This window comes from Coturnix japonica, chromosome 6, assembly GCF_054131305.1.
Source record: "Coturnix japonica strain WE chromosome 6, WE-NBRP24, whole genome shotgun sequence".
Lineage (NCBI taxonomy): Eukaryota > Metazoa > Chordata > Aves > Galliformes > Phasianidae > Coturnix > Coturnix japonica.
The window spans coordinates 1,997,878-2,011,128 of NC_140668.1; positions in this window are offsets into that span (position 1 = coordinate 1,997,878).

A 13,251-nucleotide genomic window follows, 5' to 3' on the forward strand; every position below is an offset into this window, starting at 1 on the left:
TGGCACCTGTGGGGCAGGAGATGGCACTTGTGGGGCGGGAGGTGGAAATTGTGGGGCAAGGGGTGGCAGTTGCGGGGCTGGGGGCGGCACTTGTGGGGCAGTGTGTGGCACTTGAGGGGCGGGAGGTGGCACTTGTGGGGCAGGAGGTGGCACTTGTGGGGCAGGATGTGGCAGTTGTGGGGCAGATGATGACACCTGTGGGGCGGGAGGTGGATGTTTTGGGGAAGGAGGTTGAAGTTGTGGGGAGGGTGGTGGCACTTGTGGGGCGGGAGGTGGCACTAGTGGGGCAGGAGTTGGCACTTTTGGGCTGGGTCATAGCACTTGTTGGGCAGGGGTTGGCACTTGTGGGGCAGGAAATGTTACTTGTGGGGCATGAAGTGGCTCTTGAAGGGCAGGAGGTGGCACTTGTGGGGCAGGAGTTAATTCTTGTGGATCTGGAGGTGGCACTTGTGGGCCTGGAGGTTGCACTTGTGAGGCGGGAGGTGGCAGTTGTGGGGCTGGAGGTATCACTTGTGCGGCAGGAAGTGGCACTTGTGGAGCAGAAGGTGGCACTTGTGGGGAAGAGGTGACACTTGAGGGGCAGGAGCTGGCACTTGTGGGGCAGAAGTTGGCACATGTGGGTTGGGAGGTGGCTCTTGTGGTGCGGGAGGTGGAACTTTTAAGGCGGGAGGTGGAACTTGTGGGTCAGGAGTTGGATTTGTGGGGCGGGTTGTGGCACTTGTGGGACGTGAGGTGGAAGTTGTGGGGCGGCAGGTGGCAATTGTGGGTCAGGAGGAGGCATTTGTGAGGCAGGAGGTGGATGATGTGGGGCAGGAGGTGGCACTTGTGGGGAAGTAGGTAGCACTTGTGGGGCAGGAGGTGGCACTTGTGTGGCAGGAGGAGGCACTTGTGGGGCAGGAGGAGGCACTTGTGGGGCAGGAGGAGGCACTTGTGGGGCAGGAGTTAATTCTTGTGGATCTGGAGGTGGCACTTGTGGGCCTGGAGGTTGCACTTGTGAGGCGGGAGGTGGAAGTTGTGGGGCGGGTGGTGGCAGTTGTGGGGCTGGAGGTATCACTTGTGCGGCAGGAAGTGGCACTTGTGGAGCAGAAGGTGGCACTTGTGGGGAAGAGGTGACACTTGAGGGGCAGGAGCTGGCACTTGTGGGGCAGAAGTTGGCACATGTGGGTTGGGAGGTGGCTCTTGTGGTGCGGGAGGTGGAACTTTTAAGGCGGGAGGTGGCACTTGTGGGTCAGGAGTTGGATTTGTGTGGCGGGTTGTGGCACTTGTGGGACGTGAGGTGGAAGTTGTGGGGCGGCAGGTGGCAATTGTGGGTCAGGAGGAGGCATTTGTGAGGCAGGAGGTGGATGATGTGGGGCAGGAGGTGGCACTTGTGGGGAAGTAGGTGGCACTTGTGGGGCAGGAGGTGGCACTTGTGTGGCAGGAGGAGGCACTTGTGGGGCAGGAGGAGGCTGTTGTTGGGCGGGAAGTGGAAGTTGTGGGGTGGGAGGTGGCACTTGTGGGGCTGGATGTGGAAGTTGTGTGGCAGGATTTGACACTTCTGGGGCTGCAGGTGGCACTTGTGGGGTGGGTGGTAGAACTTGTGGGGGGTGAGGTGTAACTTGTGGAGCGGGAGGTGACAACTGTGGGACAGGAGGAGGCACTTGTGGGTCGGGAGGTGGCACTTTTAAGGCGGGAGGTAGCAGTTGTGGGGCGGGAGGTGGCAGTTGTGGGGCGGGAGGTGGAAGTTGTGCGGCACGATTTAGCACTTGTGGGGCGGGATTTGGCACTTGTGGGGCGGGAAATGGAACTTGTGGGGCAGCACGTGGCACTAGTTGAGCAGGAGGTGGAAATTGTGGGGCGGGAGGTGAATGATATGAGGCAGGAGGTAGCGGTTGTGGGGCAGGAGGTGGCACTTATGGGGCAGGAGATGGTATTTGTTGTGCAGTAGGTGGCACTTGTGGAGTGGGAGATGGAAGTTGTGGGGCAGGAGGTGGCAATTGTGGGCCGGGAGCTGGCACTATTGGGGCGGGAGCTGGAAGTTGTGGGTCGGGAGGTGGCACTTGTGGTGCAGGAGGTGGCACTTGTGGGGCAGTTGGTGGATGATGTGGGGCAGGAGTTGGCACTTGTGGGGTAAGGGTTGGCACTTGTGGGGTGGGAGGAGGCACTTGTGGGGCGGGGGGTGGCAATTGCTGGGTGGGAAGTGGCAGTTGTGGGGCAGTAGGTTGAAGGTTTGGGGCAGGAGGTGGCACTTGTGGGGTGGAAGGTAAGAAGATTTGGGGTGTGACGTGGAAGTAGTGGGGCGGGAGGTGGCACTTGTTGGGCAGGAGTTGGCACTTGTGTGGCTGGAGGTTGAAGCTGTGGGGCAGGAGCCGGCACTTGTGGGGCAGGAGTTGGCACTTGTGGGTCAGGTGGTGGCACATGTGGGGCGGGGGTCGACGTTGTGGGGCAAGAGGTGTAACTTGTGGGGCAAGAGGTGTAACTTGTGGGGCAGGAGGTGGCCATAGAGGGGCGGGAGGTGGCACTTTTGTGGCGGGAGGTGGCACTTGTGGGGCAGGAGATGGCACTTGTGGAGCAGGAGGTGGAAGTTGCACGTCAGGATTTGGCACTTGTGGGGCAGGACGTGGCACTTGTGTGTCTGGAGGTTAAACTTGTGGGGCAGGAGGTGGCAAATGTGGTGCAGGAAATGGCACTTGTGGGGCAGGAGTTGGCACGTGTGGGATAGGAGGTGGCACTTGTGGGGCAGGAGGTGGATGATGTGGGGCAGGAGCTGGCAATTGTGAAGCATGAGCTGGCACTTTTAGGGCAGGAATTGGCACTTGTGCCACAGGAGGTGGCACTTGTGGGGTGGGAGGTGGATGATGTGGGGCAGGAGGTGGATGTTGCGTGGCAGGATTTGGCCCTTGTGGGGCGGGAGATGGCACTTGTGGGGCAGGACGTGGCACTTGTGGAGCGGGAGGAGGCACTTGTGGGGCCTGAGGTGGCACTTGTAGGGCAGGAGGTGGTACATGTGGGGCGGGAGGTGGAAGTTGTGATGCAGGAGGTGGTACATGTGGGGCGGGAGGTGTAAGTTGTGATGCAGGAGGTGGTACATGTGGGGCGGGAGGTGGAAGTTGTGATGCAGGAGGTGGTACATGTGGGGCGGGAGGTGGAAGTTCTGATGCAGGAGGTGGTACATGTGGGGCGGGAGGTGGAAGTTGTGATGCAGGAGGTGGTACATGTGGGGCGGGAGGTGGCACTCGTGAGCAGGGAGGTGGCACTTGTGGAACTTGTAGCAGGTGTAACTTGTCGGGCAGGAGGCGGCTCTTGTGGGGCTGGAGATTGATGTTGTGGGTCAGGAGGTGGCACTTGTGGGGCAGGAGGTGGATGATGAGGGGCAGGAGCTGGCACTTGTGGAGCATGAGCTGGCACTTGTGGGGCAGGAATTGGCACTTGTGGGGCAGGAGGTGGCACTTGTTGGATGGGAGGTGGTTGATATGGGGAAGGAGGTGGCAATTGTGCGGTTCGAGGTGGCACTTGTGGAGCAGGAGATGGAAGTTGCGGGGCAGGAGTTGGCACTTGTGGGTCGGGAGGTGGCACTTGTGGGGCAAAATGCAACACTTGTGGGGCAGGAGTTATAACTTGTGGGGCAGGAGGTGGAAGTTGTGGAACAGAAGGTGGCACTTGTGGGGCGGGTGGTGGCACTTGTGGGGCGGGATGTGGCACTTGTGGGGCGGGAGGTGGGACTTGTGGGGCCAGAGGTTGAGGTTGAGGTTGTGGTTCGGGAGGTGGCACTTGTGGAGCAGGAGCCTACACTTGTGGGGCAGAATGTGGCACTTGTAAGGCAGGACGTTGAAATTGTGGAGCAGGTTGTGACACTTGTGGGGCAGGAGGTGGAAACTGTGGGGCAGGAGGTGGTAATGGTGGGGCAGGAGGTCGCACTTGTGGGCCAGGAGTTGGAAGTTGTGGGGCGGGAGAATGTGGAACTTGTGAGGCAGGAGGTGGAAGTTGTGGTGCGGGAGGTGGAAGTTGTAGGGCGGGAGGTCGCACTTGTGGGGCGGGAGTTGGAAGTTGAGTGACGGGAGGTGGCACTTGTGTGGCAGGTTGTGGAAGTTGTGGGGCGGGAGGTTGCACTTGTGGAGCAGGAGGTGGTACTTGTGGGGCGGGAGGTGGAAGTTGTTGGGCAGGAGGTGGCATTTTGAGGCAGAAGGTGGCATTTGTGTGGCAGGAGGTGGCAATTGTGGGGCACGAGTTGGAAATTGTTGGGCAGGAGGTGGAAGTTTTGGGGCAGGGTTTGGCAGTTGTAGGGCGGGAGGTGGCACTTGTGGGGCGGGAGGTGGAAGTTGTAGGGCAGGAGGTGGCACTTGTGGGGCGGGAGGTGGCACTTCTGGGGCAGGAAATGGAGCTTTTAGGGCAGGAGGTGGAACTTGTGCAGAAGGAGGTGGTATTTGTTGGGCGGAAATTGGAACTTGTTGGGAGGGAAGAGGTACTTGTGGGGCAGGAAGTGGCTCTTGGTGGGGCAGGAGCTGGCACTTGTGGGGCAGGAGGTTGCACTTGTGGGTCAGTAGGAGGAAGTTGGTCAGTCAGTGACACTTGTGGGGCAGGAGGTGGATTATTTGGGGGGGAGGAGGCAGTGGTGTGGACAAATGTGGCACTTGTGGGGCATGAACTGGCACTTGTGGGGCAGGAATTGGCACTTGTGGGGCAGAAATTGGCACTTGTGGGGCAGGAGGATGTCTTTGTCGGTCAGGAGGTGGCACTTGTGGGGCAGGAAGTGGATGACGTAGTGCAGGAGCTGGCACTTGTGAAGCATGAGCTGGCACACGTGGGGCAGGAATTGGCACTTGTGGTGGGAGGTGGACGATGTGGGGCAGGAGGTGGCACTTGTGGAGCAGGAGTTGGAAGTTGCATTGCAGGATTTGGCATTTGTGGGTTGGGAGTTGGCACTTGTGGGGCATGAGGTGGAATTTGTGGGATGGTAGGTGGAACATGTGGGGCAGGAGCTGGCACTTGTGGGGCAGGATGTGGCACACGTTGCCAGGAATCGGCACTTGTGTGGCGGGATGTTGAAGTTGTGGGGCGGGAGCTGGCACTTGTGGAACAGGTATTGTCACTTGTGGGGGAGGAGGTGGATGATGTGGGGCAGGAGGTGGCACCTGTGGGGTAGGAGGTGGCACCTGTGGGGCAGGAGGTGGCACTTGTGGGGCATGAGCTGGCACTTGTGGGGCAGGAATTGGCACTTGTGGGGCAGGAGGTGGATGATGTGGGGCAGGAGGCTGTCTTTGTGGGGTTAGAGGTGGCACTTGTGGGGCAGGAAGTTGATGATGTGGGGCATGAGCTGGCATTTGTGAAGCATGAGCTGGCACTTGCGAAGCAGGAATTGGCACTTGTGGGGCTGGAGGTGGAACTTGTGGGGTGGGAGGTGGAATTTGTGGGGTGGTAGGTGAAACTTGTAAGGCAGGAGTTGGCACATGTGGGGGGGGAAATGGCACTTGTGGGGCAGGAAATGGCACCAGTGGGGTAGGATTTGGAACCTGTGGGGTAAGAAATGGCACTTGTTGGGCAGGAGGTGGCACTTGTGGGGCGGAAGTGGAACTTGTTTGTCATGTGGCCACAATTGTTGGGCGGGAGGTGGCACTTGTGGGGCAGGAGGTGGCAATTGTGGGGCGGAAATTGGAACTTGTTGGGAGGGAAGAGGTACTTGTGGGGCAGGAAGTGGCTCTTGTCGGGCAGGAGCTGGCACTTGTGGGGCAGGAGGTTGCACTTGTGTGTCAGTAGCAGGAAGTTGGGCGGTCAGTGACACTTGTGGGGCAGGAGGTGGATTATTTGGGGGGGAGGTGGCAGTGGTGTGGCAAAATGTGGCACTTGTGGGGCAGGAGCTGGCACTTCAGGGGAATGAGCTGGCACTTGTAGGGCAGGAATTGGCACTTGTGGTGCAGGGGGTGGTCGTTGTGGGGCAGGAGGTGGCACTTGTGGGGCAGGGGGTGGATGATGTGGGGCAGGAGGTGGCAATTGTGGGGCAGGGGTTGGATGATGTGGGGCAGGAGCTGGCACTTGTGAAGCATGAGCTGGAACTTGTGGGGCAGGATTTGGCACTTGTGGGGCAGGAGGTGGAAGTTGCAGGGCAGGATTTGGCATTTGTGGGGCGGGAGGTGGCACTTGCGGAACAAGTATTGTCACTTGTGGGGGAGGAGGTGGGTGATGTGGGGCAGGAGGTGGTCTTTGTGGGGCAGGAGGTGGATGATGTGGGGCAGGAGGCTGTCTTTGTGGGGCAGGAGCTGGCACTTGTGAAGCATGAGCTGGCACTTGTGGGGCAAGAGCTGGACTTGCAGGGAGACAGGTGGAACTGGCGGGGCTGGAGGTGGCACTTGTGGGGCAGAAGGTGGCACTTGTGGGGCAGGTGTTGGCACTTGTGGGGCAGGTGTTGGCACTTGTGGGGCAGGAGGTGGAAGTTGTGGGGCGGTAGGTTGCACTTGTGCGTGGGAGGTGGATGTTGTGGGGTAGGAAATGGCACCTGTGGGGCAGGAGGTGGCGCTTTTGGGGGAGGTGGTGGCATTTGTTGTGCGAGAGGTGAAACTTATGGGGCAGGAGGTGGCACTTGTAGGTCAAGAGGTGGAACTAGTTGGGCAGGAGCTGGCTCTTGTGGGGCAGGAGGTGGCACTTGTGGGGCAGAAGGAGGAAGTTGGTCAGTCAGTGACACTTGTGGGGCAGGAGGTGGATTATTTGGGGGGGAGGAGGCAGTGGTGTGGACAAATGTGGCACTTGTGGGGCATGAACTGGCACTTGTGGGGCAGGAATTGGCACTTGTGGAGCAGGAGGATGTCTTTGTCGGTCAGGAGGTGGCACTTGTGAGCAGGAAGTGGATGATGTAGTGCAGGAGCTGGCACTTGTGAAGCATGAGCTGGCACATGTGGGGCAGGAATTGGCACTTGTGGGGCAGGAGCCTACACTTTTGGGGCAGAACGTGGCACTTGTTGGGCAGGAGGTGGAAGTTGCATTGCAGGATTTGGCATTTGTGGGTTGGGAGTTGGCACTTGTGGGGCATGAGGTGGAATTTGTGGGATGGTAGGTGGAACATGTGGGGCAGGAGCTGTCACTTGTGGGGCAGGATGTGGCACACGTTGCCAGGAGTCAGCACTTGTGTGGCGGGATGTTGAAGTTGTAGGGCGGGAGGTGGCACCTGTGGGGCAAGAGGTGGAACTTGTGGGGCATGAGCTGGCACTTGTGGGGCAGGAATTGGCACTTGTGGGGCAAGAGGTGGATGATGTGGGGCAGGAGGCTGTCTTTGTGGGGTTAGAGCTGGCACTTGTGGGGCAGGAAGTTGATGATGTGGGGCATGAGCTGGCATTTGTGAAGCATGAGCTGGCACTTGTGAAGCAGGAATTGGCACTTTTGGGGCAGGAGGTGGAACTTGTGGGGTGGGAGGTGGAATTTGTGGGGTGGGAGGTGAAACTTGTAAGGCAGGAGTTGGCACATGTGGGGGGGGAAATGGCACTTGTTGTGCAGGAGGTGGCATTATGGGTTTGGAGGTGGATGATGTGGGGCAGGAGGTGACACATGTGGGGCAGGAGATGGCACTTCTGGGGCAGGAGGTGGAAGTTGTGGGGCAGGATTTGGTACTTGTGGGGTGGGAGGTTGCACTTGTGGGGCTGGAGTTGGCACTTGTGGGGCGGGAGTTGGAAGTTGAGTGACGGGAGGTGGCACTTGTGTGGCAGGTTGTGGAAGTTGTGGGGCGGGAGGTTGCACTTGTGGAGCAGGAGGTGGTACTTGTGGGGCGGGAGGTGGAAGTTGTTGGGCAGGAGGTGGCATTTTGAGGCAGAAGGTGGCATTTGTGTGGCAGGAGGTGGCAATTGTGGGGCACGAGTTGGAAATTGTTGGGCAGGAGGTGGAAGTTTTGGGGCAGGGTTTGGCAGTTGTAGGGCGGGAGGTGGCACTTGTGGGGCGGGAGGTGGAAGTTGTAGGGCAGGAGGTGGCACTTGTGGGGCGGGAGGTGGCACTTCTGGGGCAGGAAATGGAGCTTTTAGGGCAGGAGGTGGAACTTGTGCAGAAGGAGGTGGTATTTGTTGGGCGGAAATTGGAACTTGTTGGGAGGGAAGAGGTACTTGTGGGGCAGGAAGTGGCTCTTGGTGGGGCAGGAGCTGGCACTTGTGGGGCAGGAGGTTGCACTTGTGGGTCAGTAGGAGGAAGTTGGTCAGTCAGTGACACTTGTGGGGCAGGAGGTGGATTATTTGGGGGGGAGGAGGCAGTGGTGTGGACAAATGTGGCACTTGTGGGGCATGAACTGGCACTTGTGGGGCAGGAATTGGCACTTGTGGGGCAGAAATTGGCACTTGTGGGGCAGGAGGATGTCTTTGTCGGTCAGGAGGTGGCACTTGTGGGGCAGGAAGTGGATGACGTAGTGCAGGAGCTGGCACTTGTGAAGCATGAGCTGGCACACGTGGGGCAGGAATTGGCACTTGTGGGGCAGGTGATGGCACTTGTTGGGTGGGAGGTGGACGATGTGGGGCAGGAGGTGGCACTTGTGGAGCAGGAGTTGGAAGTTGCATTGCAGGATTTGGCATTTGTGGGTTGGGAGTTGGCACTTGTGGGGCATGAGGTGGAATTTGTGGGATGGTAGGTGGAACATGTGGGGCAGGAGCTGGCACTTGTGGGGCAGGATGTGGCACACGTTGCCAGGAATCGGCACTTGTGTGGCGGGATGTTGAAGTTGTGGGGCGGGAGCTGGCACTTGTGGAACAGGTATTGTCACTTGTGGGGGAGGAGGTGGATGATGTGGGGCAGGAGGTGGCACCTGTGGGGTAGGAGGTGGCACCTGTGGGGCAGGAGGTGGCACTTGTGGGGCATGAGCTGGCACTTGTGGGGCAGGAATTGGCACTTGTGGGGCAGGAGGTGGATGATGTGGGGCAGGAGGCTGTCTTTGTGGGGTTAGAGGTGGCACTTGTGGGGCAGGAAGTTGATGATGTGGGGCATGAGCTGGCATTTGTGAAGCATGAGCTGGCACTTGCGAAGCAGGAATTGGCACTTGTGGGGCTGGAGGTGGAACTTGTGGGGTGGGAGGTGGAATTTGTGGGGTGGTAGGTGAAACTTGTAAGGCAGGAGTTGGCACATGTGGGGGGGGAAATGGCACTTGTGGGGCAGGAAATGGCACCAGTGGGGTAGGATTTGGAACCTGTGGGGTAAGAAATGGCACTTGTTGGGCAGGAGGTGGCACTTGTGGGGCGGAAGTGGAACTTGTTTGTCATGTGGCCACAATTGTTGGGCGGGAGGTGGCACTTGTGGGGCAGGAGGTGGCAATTGTGGGGCGGAAATTGGAACTTGTTGGGAGGGAAGAGGTACTTGTGGGGCAGGAAGTGGCTCTTGTCGGGCAGGAGCTGGCACTTGTGGGGCAGGAGGTTGCACTTGTGTGTCAGTAGCAGGAAGTTGGGCGGTCAGTGACACTTGTGGGGCAGGAGGTGGATTATTTGGGGGGGAGGTGGCAGTGGTGTGGCAAAATGTGGCACTTGTGGGGCAGGAGCTGGCACTTCAGGGGAATGAGCTGGCACTTGTAGGGCAGGAATTGGCACTTGTGGTGCAGGGGGTGGTCGTTGTGGGGCAGGAGGTGGCACTTGTGGGGCAGGGGGTGGATGATGTGGGGCAGGAGGTGGCAATTGTGGGGCAGGGGTTGGATGATGTGGGGCAGGAGCTGGCACTTGTGAAGCATGAGCTGGAACTTGTGGGGCAGGATTTGGCACTTGTGGGGCAGGAGGTGGAAGTTGCAGGGCAGGATTTGGCATTTGTGGGGCGGGAGGTGGCACTTGCGGAACAAGTATTGTCACTTGTGGGGGAGGAGGTGGATGATGTGGGGCAGGAGGTGGTCTTTGTGGGGCAGGAGGTGGATGATGTGGGGCAGGAGGCTGTCTTTGTGGGGCAGGAGCTGGCACTTGTGAAGCATGAGCTGGCACTTGTGGGGCAAGAGCTGGACTTGCAGGGAGACAGGTGGAACTGGCGGGGCTGGAGGTGGCACTTGTGGGGCAGAAGGTGGCACTTGTGGGGCAGGTGTTGGCACTTGTGGGGCAGGAGGTGGAAGTTGTGGGGCGGTAGGTTGCACTTGTGCGTGGGAGGTGGATGTTGTGGGGTAGGAAATGGCACCTGTGGGGCAGGAGGTGGCGCTTTTGGGGGAGGTGGTGGCATTTGTTGTGCGAGAGGTGAAACTTATGGGGCAGGAGGTGGCACTTGTAGGTCAAGAGGTGGAACTAGTTGGGCAGGAGCTGGCTCTTGTGGGGCAGGAGGTGGCACTTGTGGGGCAGAAGGAGGAAGTTGGTCAGTCAGTGACACTTGTGGGGCAGGAGGTGGATTATTTGGGGGGGAGGAGGCAGTGGTGTGGACAAATGTGGCACTTGTGGGGCATGAACTGGCACTTGTGGGGCAGGAATTGGCACTTGTGGAGCAGGAGGATGTCTTTGTCGGTCAGGAGGTGGCACTTGTGAGCAGGAAGTGGATGATGTAGTGCAGGAGCTGGCACTTGTGAAGCATGAGCTGGCACATGTGGGGCAGGAATTGGCACTTGTGGGGCAGGAGCCTACACTTTTGGGGCAGAACGTGGCACTTGTTGGGCAGGAGGTAGAAGTTGCATTGCAGGATTTGGCATTTGTGGGTTGGGAGTTGGCACTTGTGGGGCATGAGGTGGAATTTGTGGGATGGTAGGTGGAACATGTGGGGCAGGAGCTGTCACTTGTGGGGCAGGATGTGGCACACGTTGCCAGGAGTCAGCACTTGTGTGGCGGGATGTTGAAGTTGTAGGGCGGGAGGTGGCACCTGTGGGGCAAGAGGTGGAACTTGTGGGGCATGAGCTGGCACTTGTGGGGCAGGAATTGGCACTTGTGGGGCAAGAGGTGGATGATGTGGGGCAGGAGGCTGTCTTTGTGGGGTTAGAGCTGGCACTTGTGGGGCAGGAAGTTGATGATGTGGGGCATGAGCTGGCATTTGTGAAGCATGAGCTGGCACTTGTGAAGCAGGAATTGGCACTTTTGGGGCAGGAGGTGGAACTTGTGGGGTGGGAGGTGGAATTTGTGGGGTGGGAGGTGAAACTTGTAAGGCAGGAGTTGGCACATGTGGGGGGGGAAATGGCACTTGTTGTGCAGGAGGTGGCATTATGGGTTTGGAGGTGGATGATGTGGGGCAGGAGGTGACACATGTGGGGCAGGAGATGGCACTTCTGGGGCAGGAGGTGGAAGTTGTGGGGCAGGATTTGGTACTTGTGGGGTGGGAGGTTGCACTTGTGGGGCTGGAGTTGGCACTTGTGGGGCGGGAGGTGGCACAAGTGGGGCAGGAGGTGGCACTTGTGGGGAGCGATGTGGCACTTGTGGGCGGGAGGTGGAATTTGTGGAGAGGGAGGTGGCACTTATGGGGCGGGAGCTGGAACTTGTGGGGCGAGAGGTGGCACATGTGGAGCAGGAGCTGGCACTTTCGGGGCAGGAGCTGGCACTTGCACGGCAGGAGGTGGCACTTGTGGGTCGGGAGGTGGCACTTGTGGGGCAGGAGGTGGCACTTGTGGGATGGTAGATGGAACTTGTGGGGCAAGACTTGGAACTTGTGGTGCAGGAGATATCACACGTTGGGCAGGAGTTGGTACTTCCTCAAAGAAACCCATAGCGACCCCATAGTCACCCATAGCGCCCCATAGGAACACAAAGATACCCCATGGAGCCCCATAGACACCCCATAGTGACCCATAGGGGCCTAAAGAGACCCCATAGCACCCCATAGCTACTCCATAGTGCCCCATAGCAGCCCATGGAGCCTCATAGACACTCCATTGTGCCCCACAGCACCCCATTGCACCCCATAGGGACCCATAGACACAGCATACTGCTCCATAGAGCCCCATAGACACCCCATAGTTCCCCACAGCACCCCATAGCAGCCCACAGTGCCCCATAGACACCACATAAGGCCATACAGCCACACCATAGAGCCCAATTGAACCACATAGACACCCCATATCGCCCCATAGTGCCTGTAGACACCCCATAGAGCCCCATAGAGACCCACTGAACCCCATACAGACCCCATGCAGACCCCATAGAGCCCCACAGACAACCCATAGATCCCCAAAGACACCCCATAGACTCCCCATAGAGCCCCATAGGGACCCCATAGCGCCCCATAGAGACCCCATTCTTCCGCATAGAGCCCCATAGCAAACCATAGCACCCCATAGTCACCCATAGCGCCCCATAGGAACCCAAGGATACCCCAAAGCACCCCATAGCCACCCTACAGCACCGCATAGCCACCCCATAGAGCCCCATAGACACCACATAGTGACACATAGCACCCCATAGGGGCACAAAGAGACCCCAAATCATCCCATAGCTACTCCACAGTGCCCCATAGCAGCCCATGGAGCCTCATAGACACTCCCTTGTGCCCCACAACGCCCCATTGCACCCCATAGGGACCCATAGATATCCTATACTGCTCCATAGAGCCCCATAGCACCCCATAGTGCCTCACAGCACCCCATAGCACAACATAGTGCCACATAGACACCACATAAGGACATATAGCCGCACCGTAGAGCCCCATAGACATCCCATAGAGCCCCGTAGGCAACCCATTGTGCCCCATAGAGCTCCCATAGCCACCCATAGAAACTAATTTTGCCACATAGACACACCATAGCGTTCCATAGACACCCCATAGAAACCTCAGAACGCCCCATAGAACCCCATAGAGCTCCATAGGCACCCCATAGAACCCCATAGAGAACCCATAGAGGCACATAGCAACCCATAGGGGGGACATTGGGACACATATGGACACATAGTGACCCTTAGGGAGACACTGGGACCCATAGGGTGACATTGGGACACATAGGGACACCATGGATTACAGTGGGGGACAGTGATACCCGTAGAGACACACAGAGACTCTGCTGAGACCCATAAGAGACCCCATAGAGGCACATAGGGACCACACTGAAACCCATAGCTACCCATAGGAGAACATTTAAGCCCATAGATACGAATAAGAGACCCCATAGAGGCACATAGCTACCCATAGGGGGGATATTGGGACACATAGGGACACATAGTGACCCATAGAGAGACACTGGGACCCATAGGGGTATATTGGGACACATAGGGACCCCATGGAACATAGTGGGGGACAGTGAGACCCATAGAGGCACATAGGGACTCCGCTGTAACCCTTAAGAGACCCCATAGAGGCACATAGGGACGTAATGTAACCTATGGATAGCAATAGGTAGATATTTTGGCCCAGAGATACTCATAAGAGACCCCATGGAGACAC